Here is a 13,771-nt window from a genome sequence, read left to right as displayed (position 1 = left end):
ATGAATAGATGGAACTAAGAAAGTAAATGAAGATATTTAAAAAATAAACCCTTAGTTGTTGGGAGTGCAGGATGAAAGAGTTATGATAACATTAAGGAATAGCCATACTGCTCTAAACACTTCCCTCTTTTTGATTGGAAAGCATAATAATGTTAATATTGCGAGGAAGAAACAGTGGATCATGTTTATTGTATATTGCCAGAAGTATGTTTCAGAGACTGAGACGTTTTAAAGAATGCAGTCACAATATCAACTGACAATATTAGTACTCTTAAAAAGGGATGTGTTGTAGGCTACTCCTTCTGGAGTATTTAATGTCAACCAGATTAATGAATAGAATCTGAGAACATCTGTATTAGTTATTTGGTTCCTTATTATTTAATTATGACTGTGGTGTTTATGGTTTGATCGTAATAATTTATGTATTTTGTTAAATACAGAGGATAGATTTTAGTACACACTCCAGATCAGTGGATGGCGCTACAGCACCCGAAAGAACTCCAAAGAAGAAGAAGACGAAGAAGAAGAAGAAGAGGCGTGACGTCGCTGTCGCACAATATGGCGGCCTGTATCTGTAAACTTTGTGATCGCAGGACTACTTTGAGTTGTTTTGGTTTATAAAGTGTAGTTTCCATGTTTAATGAAGCAGCAGGAGACTGTGTGTGGCTGTGTGCATGGATAACTCTATCTGAATGGGGCTGGAGTCGTTACCTCAGACTCTAACATTAGCCTACAAAGCTTTTTGAGTTAAGCGGAGCTAGCAACATCATAACGGTAGCTAGCTTTGTCTGCCTGCTATCGAGCAGGTTGTCTTGCAATCGAGTTGTGTTGTGACTCATATAATGTCTAAAGTCCAGAAGCTGAGAGCGGTGGTGAAGCAGCGGCTAACTGCGGCTGCTGAAGAGATATGTGGGCTGTTTGAAAGAACGATAGCAGAGTACGAGGAAGAAGCTGCTCTTTCAAAACAACAGATCGACCGACAACAAAAGCTGCTGGACGCTGTTTTAAACACTGAAGTGAGGCTACACAAAGCAGGTTGGTGACGTTATGAATGTTGTCGAGGTCTTGGTGGTCCTCTCTGCCTCTCGAGGTCTTGGTGGTCCTCTCCGCCTCTCGCAGGGTGGTCCTCTCTGCCTCTCGAGGTCTTGGTGGTCCTCTCTGCCTCTCGAGGTCTTGGTAGTCCTCTCCGCCTCTCGCATGGTGGTCCTCTCTGCCTCTGCTGTTTCTGACATCATTCAAGAGGTTAGGTGGTGTAGAGATGATCCCGCATTTTAAAACATAGCCGTGTGTGCCCATGCGTGTTCATATTGTATCTTATATTCATTTTCTACCATTATTTTCGCTAGTTAGTTCTCTATAAAGATAATTTATTTGGATATTCTATTTGGTTGAGAGACTAAAGTGTTGGATGATGGGAGCCTCTTGGTGAGCAGTGTTGTGGGTAACTCATTACAAAAGTAACATATCACATGTAATTTATAATAATATGTACTAATAATTTACTAATAATAGGCTTACCCCGCTATAGCCGGGCGCTTCTGGCTCATACGAGCGCATTAGCGCCCGGCGAACGTCACGCATTTTCCCATTTTACACTGTGACATTTTCACGTCTAGGTCTAAATGCCGGCTCCTACCTGAGTCTTCACGTGAAGTGAAGACGCTATCCGATGTAAAACATCCTCTTCTTTTAACACTTTGAGTGCCACGGCCCTTGGGCAAAAGGTGCTGTACTGTGCCACATAGGCCGCAATGCATTTTAAAACAGTCATATAATTTCTTTAATAATTACTATGTAAACACTGAACACGCACAAATAACGATGAGACTCTCTTCTATCACCTGCAAAAAAGTTTATTGATCCCATTTTCCGTTCTTTAGTTATCAGCCAGAGAAGATAGCTTGATTTAACAAAAAAGAGCAGTTTTTTTTCAGAAGCTGAGATAATGGCCCTTTTGTGAAATTAAACATTTCAAACACATCACTGACTCTGAAGCTAATTTTCTGATGTAGTCACACCTCAAAAATAATTTCCTTCAATAAAACATTGAAGGCCAGGGAATTTTGTTTGGAAGAATAATATTTTTAGCTGCAAGCAGCAGCGCTGGCCCCTGCGTGCGCTGCTGGTTGCAGCTTCTTGCTGATCTTTTGCTGCTGGTGGGCATCGGATATTCTGGCTTGCGTTTGCCAACCCTGTCCTGCTGTCTGGGTCTGTGTTGTGTGCTGCTCTGCGTGCCCCACCTCCCCCCCTCCTCCCCCCCCCCCCCCCCCCCCCGTTGTGGGAGGAGTGTCTCTCTGCTCTGCTCGGCTCTGCTGTTTGCTCTGCGTGTGCTCAGCACTGAAAGTCCGCTAGATCCAGCTTTTTTACAGCCGCGTGTACCAGCTCCCATGCTTTCAGTTGAGAATAATAACAAATCCACGGCTGATCATGCGAATGGGTGTTGCAGCGGACACGGAGGCTGTTGCAGCGGACACAGAGGTGCTCAATTGTGATAGCAGATTGGCTGCTGCAGGGGCACAGCTAAACGTTATGCTTCAATGAAGCAGCTGCATACGGACGGATGCGATGCGATTTCCTTTTCCCCAACGACTTCTTCTGTGTGTTTTACTCCACGTTCTCTCATCTGGAGAGCGCTGTCGCCACCTAAGGGTTCTGTAAAATAGGTTAGACACATTCAATAGCTCTGATATTGTAAGAGGCGATGTAAGAAGCTGAGATGGACACCCCCCCGTCAAAAAAACAATTTCGAGTTATTGACGCCATTTGGCGTCGCTGGCACTCTACGGTAAATGTCTAATGACGCCATATGGCGTCGCTGGCACTCAATGTGTTAATACAGATATCGACATCAGTAAATATCGGTTATCGGCCATAACAGCAATGTTAGTCAGTTATCGTTATCGCCCAACATTTTCACATCAGTGCATCCTCGATGACTGAGATGATGTAATATAGCCTATTGGATAAAAGCATTTATCTGGCGCACCGCTTCTTCTTCTTCTCTGATCTGAAGCAACCCGGGACAACGACTTCCGGGTTGCTCGAGGTGCTCCATATAAATGCTTTTCGGTTTTTGAGAGACAGAAAAGTGGATTTTATGCAACAATTTGGATGCAACGACTATATGTCATTAAAATAACATACTAAAAGTCTACCAAAATGAAAATTCCGGAAAGGGGTCATTTTCAAGATGGCAGCTGTTGGGAGCTTAAAATGGTTATTAAAGATGTGTGGAATTAAATTTCCACCTCCATCTCCTTTTAAATGGTAAATGGCCTGCATTTATATAGCGCTTTTATCCAAAGCGATTTACAATCAGTAGGTACATTCACCCATTCATACACAGATGGCGGCAGGCTACCACGCAGGGTGCTCGCACACCATCAGGAGCAATTTGGGGTTCAGTATCTTCCCCAAGGACACTTCGACATGCAGACTGGAGGAGGCGGGAATCGAACCAGCGACCTCTTTTATCCAAAGCGATTAGTGGATGACCCGCTCTACCTCGTGAGCTAAGTGAATATTTTTATGATTGTGTTATGTTATGTAGCCTACCTTATGCCATGAACGAAACAACCGTTACATTTACAATTACGATGCACGCGCTCTGATTGAATGTGCGCAGTGTGCCTTGGTCAGCGCTCTCAGTCTCAACAGGTGGACAGGCTACCGCGCCTGCATACCGACATGCAGAGACGAGAGAAGAGATGGGACATGAATCAAACCTTAAAAAGTATTTTCTGAAACCAAGCGGGTCTAACGTTATTGTCAATGACAAAGATAATTATTAAACGCGGTGGTCCAGCTCACTTTCAGAATGGACAATAGGCTAAATAAACTTCACAAGCTCAGCTCGGAATATTTGCGTAACTTTAAACTGATGGAAGAAAAGCTAAGAATAGGCTATTCTTGTTAGTTACCTGTAGCATTCACCTGAGATCTGAAAGCACTTGCCAGTGATGTGAGCATTAGGAATATATCCACTGTTTATTTTGTTTTGTTTTTATTCGGTTTTATCATTTGTCGTCTCAAGACAACACTTCAGGATCAATTTAACAATCTGTTTAACAATCTATTTAATACTTTATCACTTCTACCTTATGGTAAATGGTCTGCACTCTGCATTTATATAGCGCTTTTATCCAAAGCGCTTTACAGTCAGTAGATACATTCACCCATTCACACACCGATGGCGGCAGGTTACCACGCAGGGTGCTCGCACACCATCAGGATCAATTTGGGGTTCAGTATCTTGCCCAAGGACACTTTGACATGCAGACTGGAGTAGGCAGGAATCGAACCACCGACCTATTTCATCCAAAGCGATTAGTGGACAACCCGCTCTACCTCCTGAGCTACAGCCGCCCTTATTACCTCTCCTATTTAACTGTTGCCTTAATTGCCCTTCACATACACTGTTACATTGTTGCCCTATTTAAAGTAACTACGAGCAAGATTTTCGATTGTTATTAAACAGTCTAAATTTAATATCGATGCGTCACATCTTACCTCTAATAGTAGACGAGACCAACGCCGAGTGAATCGGCAAGTGCTCGTGCTGTCTTGCTGATTATAGTCTGTGTGTGGGCCACGCAGATCAGGAAGTGAAATGAAACCGTTTACGGCAGCCACTTCGGCCATAACCACAAAATTACAAAATTACTTTAAAACAAACCGTTAGAATATAACGACAGATGTTCGCGAGAGCAGAAAGAAGCAAGGAAAGCTGTTTTGGGTCTTTTTTCCTACGGCCGTAAACCGTTTCGCTCTGCCTAGCAACAGTTTACAGCTGCCGAAAACAGTTTCACTCTGCTTAGCAACAGACCCAAAACAAGAAGGGCGGCTTTCCTCGCTACTTCAAGGTGCTTTCTAGTCTCGTTATATTCTAACAGTTTGTTTTAATTTTGTAATTTTGTGCTTATGGCCGTAGTGGCTGCCGTAAACCATTTCGTTTCACTTCCTGATCTGCCCGGCCCGCACACAGACTACAATCATCAAGACAGCACTCGCGATTCACTCAGCGTTGGTCTCATCTACTATTAGAGGTAAGATGTGACGCATCAATATTAAATTTAGAACATCTTGCTCGTAGCTGCTTTAACTGTTGGCTTATTGTCTATTTGTTGCTTGCTGTGTTTTTGTGCCCTATTTGTTGTTTGCTGTGATTTTGCACTATTCACCTACTGCACCTTGTCTGTAACGGAGCTCACAGCATAAGAATTTCACAGGTGTGTACTTGTACAAGGGAGTGACAATAAAAATCTTGAATCTTGAATCTTGAACAAGCCCCTCTGTGGAATTTAGGGCCACTTGTCTGAGACTCAGCACACAAGGCAGCGTGTCAGCGGTATGAAGGCATGCATTTCTCAACCCCGAAGCTTTCATTGTGGGTCGTTCCGTTTGATTGGCCAGTCATAGAAGCTTATTATTCATATTCACATTATTCAGTCATAAAAGCATTATGGTTCCCACAGGGAATTTACGGCAATCTTGAGATTATAGTCTATAGCCTCCTATCAATTGTTTTTAAGCTCAATAAACAAACACATACCTAATATTTGTCCGTAATTTATCCCATCTGTCCGTTGAACTGAAATCTTCCAGGACACATCTCCAGGGGACCAATTCTTTATAGCGGAAACGCTGCTTATGAACAAACACCTTTTCATACTTTTTCTTTTTGCTATAGGGATGCACGATATATCAGCAATCACATTGGTATCGGCCGATGTTAGTAATTTTTTTACATATCAGCATCGTCCCGTCATTGCAATGTTAATATCGGTTATTATCGGTATCAGCCAAAGTTTTCACACTGAGACAATGCGGTAAATTTATGATTTATAGGCTTTTCCAAATGTTTTGGAAATAAAGAAATGCATTACTTTTTCAAATTCAGTGTTCACATGTGTTTTTTACTATGTACAAAATGTGATTATCATAGAACCTTGTTTTAACATACCCAATATTACCAGAATCCATTGAAAAAAACCTTTGTATCAATTTGTTCAGGGTTAGGTGCTTTTTTCCCTCCATATATTGACTAGCCTAATGGGTTAGCTTGAAGCAAATTTGCATAATTAAACATAACATTTCAGAAAACTTGTAATACAAAAATATTGTCTGAATGTATGTAATCAACTGGGGAAGTTTAATGATATCTATTAGTAAAAAAAATTACCCTACAGTATTCACCGGAATTTGAGGCCCCCTCTTGGGACGCCATCTTTGATTTGTATTCCTTGAGCCATAACACCTAGGGTTAGACACCAAAACCACCTTTCTAGGTTGAAAAGTAATTAAGATATAGCCATTTTGAGCTCCATCACAGACGCCATCTTGAAAATGAACCGTGAAACAACCGTTTAAAAGCAGTCTTTCCACAGCCTGTGCCGAATTTAGGAGAGGAGAAGCGTCCCAGTGCTGACAGGAACCCTGGGAGTTTGAGTATTTCATGACATGTTTTTGTTTTGCTTCCCAGGTGCGCTGGATTTGATCACTGACTGAGCCGCCGTATCTGTGACTGCAATGTTGTTTGCTCGCCGCATGCAAGCGGTGCACCATGATAGCGAGATCAAACACACCCTGCTGTAAATTCGGCACATGCTGTGGAAAGACTGCTTTTAAATGGTTGTTTCATGCAGGAATATATATATATATATTTTTTTAATTACGTATTTTTAATTAACACCTTAAGTGCCATAGCCGAAATAATTCGTCTTACATAATCCAACGCTTAAGTGCCAGAGCCGAGTTTACTCGTCTTACATAAACATTTTTTTTTTTTGACGGTGGGACATCAATCAACAACTTTTACATCTTCGAGATCACTATTGGAGCAAGATAATGTGTATAATCTATTTTACCGACCCACTAAGTGTTGACAGTGCTCCCCCAGACGACCGAAATCAAAGAAAAAACTGCCGCGGGAGCAAGCCAGCCGTTCAAGGAAATGGCGTGGCGATTTTACAGTAATCCATTCAAGACTTGTCTTGCCTGAGAGCGGCCGCGCACCGGCAGCAGCACACAGAGAGCGGAGAGCGATTTGCAAAATAGATCATAGGTGAAACACACTTTGAAACACCTCAGAAAGGCCAGAATCAACATCTGCCCATCGCCCACGCATTCCCCGGCCCATCTTGACTCGCACAAGGAGCGTCCGCAAGCAGGCAGGCAGGCACACAGGCAGGCAGCAGCAAAAGCGCTTCTGACACGCCCGCTGTACAGCCAGGAGGAAGGAGGAGAAGACACACGGAGGGAGGAGTTTGAATGAGAGGGGTGTTTCCTGTTGTTATGGAGGAAATTACTGTTCAAAACTATTGTTTAGAATGTCTGACGGTCTTACTGATGCCAAAAATGAATGGTTAAAGTGACTGTTTCACAAAAAGCCATTTATCTCTGAATAAATTTCCAGACGCTGAAACCATGCTGTACTCAACGGCTAATATCTACATAACTACTAACTCTGCAAACTAACTCTTTTAGACAGAGAAAGCACACATTCTATTAGTTATTTTTAGATGATTGGTGTTCATGAATTCTTAACAGAAAAGAATCCTCGGCTGTTCTAAAATGAGCCAGAATCGTCAAAAACACCCCTGGCACAACTTACCTACAGGAATGAAAACATGGCTGGCATTCAATGTGTTAACATCACAAGATATTTTTTAACCACTTTATTTTGAAACACACAAATTGAGTGTTGCACCTTCAAAGTGCGAGAATAAACAAATTTCTGGTCCGCCACTTAATATGTTTGGGTGGGAACTTTAGGATTTGTCTGCTTGATTGGCTGTTTGCCTGTCACTCGTAGCACGCTCCATTATCAAGGGACATATCGATATATAAACTATTTTCTTTTTGTATTGATGAAGCGCCGATATGACATTGTAATGATACAAAGCAATTCTGACTTTATTCTCAGAATACTGACTTCAACTCAGAACTCAAATACATTTTTCACATGTGGCCCTAATCCTCTTCGGTAGTTTTAAATTGTGTGTGGTGTAAAAAAACTAAAAACAAAAACAAAGACAGAAAAAAAGAAATTTCAGGCAACCCCATTTGAATTCCAGGTGACGCCACTCGGGGTCATGACCCCGAGGTTGGGAACCACTGCCTTAATGTGTGTATGTGTGTATTTCAGTCTGCTCTCCAGACATCCAGAAGCTGCTGGTCAATGAGGAAGAGGTTGCCCCTGAGCAGCAGGAGTGAAGCTCCAGTCTGGACCAGGAGGACCCAGAGCCCCCACACATTGAAGAGGAACAGGAGGAACTCTGGACCAGTCAGGAGGGAGAGCAGCTTCAAGGGCCAGAGGATGCTGATCTCACCGAGTTCCCATTCACTCTCTTCACTGTCCCTGAGAATAGTGAAGATGATGAAGAGAAACCTCAGTCCTCACAGCTTCATCAAAGCCAAACTGAGGAGAACAGAGAGGCAGAGCCTCTAGCCAGCAGCTCAACTGAACAGATAAAAACAGAAGCTGATGGAGAGGACTGTGGAGTATCAGAACCAGCCAGAAACGTAGCTCCAGCTATTTGTTTACAACAAACTAGTGATGGCAAGATTTCAGACTCTTCTGAGCCTGAGCCTGCAGACAGTGATGATGATTGGAAGGAGACAAGGCAACCTCAGTCAGGCTTAGACTCACAAAAAAACAAGGAAGTGCTTGTATGTCATAGAGCTCATACTGGGGAGGAGCACTTGAGTTGCTTCGTCTGTGATAAACATTTTTGTTCTAAAGCAGACTTGACTAAACACATGAGAATCCACACAGGGGAGAAAGCATTTAGTTGCTCAGTTTGTAGTAAAAGTTTTTGTCATAAAGCCAACTTGAAGAGACACATGAGAATTCATGCAGGACAGAAACAATTTAGTTGCTCATTTTGTGATAAAATATTCAGACAGAGTGGAACATTAAGTCGACACATGATCATCCATACAGGGGAAAAATCTTTCAGCTGTTCAGTTTGTAACAAACATTTTGGCCGGCGTTGCAGTTTGGTTAGACACATGAGAGGCCATACTGGAAAGAAACTGCTTAGCTGCTCAGTTTGTGATAAAAGATTCAGCAACCGCACAGACCTGGTTAGACACATGACAACTCATACAGAGGAAAAATCTTTCAGCTGCTCAACTGAACAGATGAAAACCGAAGCTGGTGGAGTGGTCTGTGGAGTATCGGAACCAGCCAGGAACTTCGATCCAGCTAGTCATTTACAACCACCTACTGAACCTGAGAAGGAAGAAAGTGATGATGATTGGAAGGAGACTAGAGAACCTCAGTCAAGTTTAGACTCACTGAAAAAGAGTGAAGTCATTGTAAGTGATATGGGAGCTCGTACTGGGGAGGAACGCTTTAGTTGCTCAGACTGTGGTAAAACATTTGGTCATAAAGTATCCTTGAAGACACACGTGAGAATTCATACAGGAGAGAAACCATTTGTCTGCACAGTTTGTGGTAAAATATTCAGGCAGAGTGGAATATTAAGTCGACACATGATAATCCATACAGGGGAAAAATCTTTCATCTGTTCAGTTTGTAACAAACATTTTGGCCGGCGTTGCACATTGGTTAGACACATGAGAATCCATACTGGAAAATCTCATACTGGGGAGAAACACTTAAGTTGCTCAGACTGTGGTAAAACATTTGGTCATAAAGCACACTTGAAGACACACATGAGAATTCATACAGGAGAGAAACCGTTTATCTGTGCAGTTTGTGGTCAAATATTCAGGCAGAGTGGAACATTAAGTAGACACATGAGAATCCATACGGGGGAAAAACCTTTCAGCTGCTCAGTTTGTACCAAACGTTTTAGCCGCAGTCGAACATTGGTTATACACATGAGAGTCCACACTGGTGACAAACCATTTAGATGCTCAGACTGTGCTAAAAGTTTTCATCAAAAAGGAGACTTGAAGAGACACGCGAGAATTCATACAGGAGAGAAACCATTTCCATTCAGTTGTGGACAATATATCAAGTTTGTGACGAGCATGATTAAATAAACTTTCATGTGTTCTTGCAAAATGTACCTAGTCCCCATTTCCAAAAAACACTCACTAAACAAAACTAGTCTATAACCGTGAGCAACTGAGCACAGGAAACGGAAACTAGCAACAGGAAACAATTTAGCTCGCGGAAAAACTTAATTTCCTCAGCCACCGTGCGATGAATTTCAAAACGGATTTCACCATTGACTTGTATCAGAATCAGCTTTATTGGCCAAGTATGTACACACGATACGGTTTGCGTTGCTCTCAAAGTACTCCTACAGAAAAAAGGTATGCACAAGTTAGAACAGACGAGGCACAGGTACATTTAAACATTTGTAAAAATGTACAGTAACTACTATAAGTGTGGTGTAAAGTGTCTATTTTAAATATGTAGCCTATGTGAAAGAATGTACACAACATACTTACTCCATGGCGTTTTGAGAGATGGTTAGTTACGTGAATACTACATGCAGCCGGGGATTTGCTAGGAAGCTGATGAAAGAGTCAGTCAGCTGAAAAACAGACGAGGCAAAGTATAAACACTGCAGGAATAAAGTCATGACAAAATGTGCTACACTCTCTTCTTGTTCTTATTGAGTGTTTATTGACTGTTGGCAAACCAGCTTAGAGTTAGCTAATTGGACTGGAGTTGCTCTCATTCATGGCTCTCATTGTTCCACTCGGGAGCAGCTTATACATGCTGAGCTATTCACCTTATTCACCACGCCCACTTTTTCTCTCTTCCGCGTTCAACGCAAACGTATTTGTTCTTCCGGTTCAGCGCTAGTTGCCTTCTGTGGCTTCTGTGGTTAGCCACTAGTTAGTTATGTTATGGCAGTAAAATGCCACTGAATGACCAAATTGATAATAACTTTTAACCATTTCGAGTAACACTGTTTCCATACGGATCACCAGCGTTAGTTTGTTGTTTATAACGTGGCTATATTCATAACGTTTCTATCTCGGATGCGTTATTTCGAATCACACATAGGTTACGCTAGTGGGTTTCAGGACGCAACAGCCTCGACTCCACTAACGTCATCTTAAGAGCACAATATTCCTGGAATGCAAGTTTAACTAAACAGTTACATATCCTCTGCATTCTACATAAAATTAAGATATTACGGGTTGTTTTATTTTGCATGTTACATACGTATTGGCCAAGATATGTTAGTTTATGGCGGAGTAATTCTGCCAGTTTAGATGCGGAGTGTGCGCAGCCATCTTGCCTGCGGAGTTTTTGGCAAGTCAAAACGGAAATACTATTACGGAATGACGTAATGCGGAAGCGTCCATGTGTGGGCAAAGAAAGGTGAATAGATTTAAAAATATTATTATTTTTCTCCACAATTTATGTTTTTCTTCACTTGACTTTTTTTGTCCGATTATGTCTGATAACGTCTGTTTCTCACAAACTGTCTATGATACTTGGAGAGGAAGATGACGACATGTTTATAGCTGGAAAATGTATTTCGGTTTTACATCATTCAAGACATTGTGATTAACATTGGACAGCGACTGCTGTCAATGTATGACTCTGTAAATTACATGATGTATATTTTTCTTGTTTTAATACCATATTGCAATATTCATAATATATTGTGATTTCCGGTGTCGTTGAGAAGGAAAAATCATCTAACAAACCATATTTAATTATTTAATTAAACATGACAGAAGTTCCATTTTCATTTTTAACACAATCTTCCTGTAGGCCTAGAAAGAACAAAGGAAGTCCAAGGTGTGTGTGTGTGTGTGTGTGTGTGTGTGTGTGTGTGTGTGTGTGTGTGTGTGTGTGTGTGTGTGTGTGTGTGTGTGTGTGTGTGTGTGTGTGTGTGTGTGCGTGCGTGCGTGTGTGTGCGTGCGTGCGCCAGGCTTTGATGCATGCAGAAAGAGGTCGCTAAACCTGCAACACTGCTATTCAGAGGAATCTGCCCAGACCTGCTGAGGTAACGACACCACACCACTTACATCCACTACACACACCTCATGGGCTTGATCCCACTACAGGTCAGTTTGCCCTGTGATCAAAATCCCAGGCAGCAGAAACAATTTGCTTTCAGTCTACATTTATTTACTGTCAGAAGGTCAGAAGACAACACACCAGCTGAAAACACTGCCAAGTCTAAGTCTCTGAAATAGGGATGCAACGATATACACTTTTAAGGTATACTGCGATATCAAGCAACCACAATTATAATTGTGCAATATGTATGGTGCAGCTAAGCTGGTAAAAACCACCCTGATAATGTGATCTCACATTCACCTTCATTATACATGTATCAGTCTGGACTCCAATGCGCCCAAATGCATTTCAGTGGGTGGGAGTACCTCCCTTGATAGAGAACTCCTTGAGCCAATCAGTGTCACCAAATCCACTCGGCAGAAAGCCAAAAACGTCCCCACAAGAGCAGAGGTGCTCGGTACTCCGTGTTGTAAGTAGGACATAGCCGAGTGCAGAGTTAATAGACTTTTAAAATATATCTCTAATTTATCAACTTTATAGTATTTTCCTTTTAATCCATGTGCTAGATTGACAAGAAGAAGACCAACTTCCGCTGCTGAGGGACCTCCGTGCGGAGGTTTTGTCTGTGCCCAGGTACTCTTGAATATCTGTCTCTACAATCTGGTCACCCAGAGTCTGACGACTAATAAGACTCTGGGACAGACCGCCGATATTTCCGGCCAGAGTTTCCAGTGTTGATATGTCAGATATGTCTGTGCCAAGACTTCCACTTCTGTGAGCTCATTGTTTACAGTCCAATGAATGTGAGAATGGAGTTGGAGCTGATGGATTGTAGGTGTTTTGGGTCAGTTGGAGCTGATGGATTGTAGGTGTTTTGGGTCAGTTGGAGCTGATGGATTGTAGGTGTTTTGGGTCAGTTGGAGCTGATGGATTGTAGGTGTTTTAGGTCAGTTGGAGCTGATGGATTGTAGGTGTTTTGGGTCAGTTGGAGCTGATGGATTGTAGGTGTTTTGGGTCAGTTGGAGCTGATGGATTGTAGGTGTTTTGGGTCAGTTGGAGCTGATGGATTGTAGGTGTTTTGGGTCAGTTGGAGCTGATGGATTGTAGGTGTTTTGGGTCAGTTGGAGCTGATGGATTCTAGGTGTTTTGGGTCAGTTGGAGCTGATGGATTCTAGGTGTTTTGGGTCAGTTGGAGCTGATGGATTGTAGGTGTTTTGGGTCAGTTGGAGCTGATGGATTGTAGGTGTTTTGGGTCAGTTGGAGCTGATGGATTGTAGGTGTTTTGGGTCAGTTGGAGCTGATGGATTCTAGGTGTTTTGGGTCAGTTGGAGCTGATGGATTGTAGGTGTTTTGGGTCAGTTGGAGCTGATGGATTGTAGGTGTTTTGAGTCAGTTGGAGCTGATGGATTGTAGGTGTTTTGGGTCAGTTGGAGCTGATGGATTGTAGGTGTTTTGGGTCAGTTGGAGCTGATGGATTGTAGGTGTTTTGGGTCAGTTGGAGCTGATGGATTGTAGGTGTTTTGGGTCAGTTGGAGCTGATGGATTGTAGGTGTTTTGGGTCAGTTGGAGCTGATGGATTGTAGGTGTTTTGAGTCAGTTGGAGCTGATGGATTGTAGGTGTTTTGGGTCAGTTGGAGCTGATGGATTGTAGGTGTTTTGGGTCAGTTGGAGCTGATGGATTGTAGGTGTTTTGGGTCCAGAAGGCATTTCATCTGATATCATATAGCTGCATATGAGACTGTAAACAATGGCGGAAGTCTTGGGGTGGACATATCCGCTCAACACCAAAAACCCTGAAAAATCATC

This window comes from Poromitra crassiceps, assembly GCF_964638095.1.
Source record: "Poromitra crassiceps genome assembly, chromosome: 2".
Classification (NCBI taxonomy): domain Eukaryota; kingdom Metazoa; phylum Chordata; class Actinopteri; order Beryciformes; family Melamphaidae; genus Poromitra; species Poromitra crassiceps.
The sequence above is the reverse complement of the archived record's forward strand: the minus strand, read 5'-3'. Positions refer to the sequence as shown.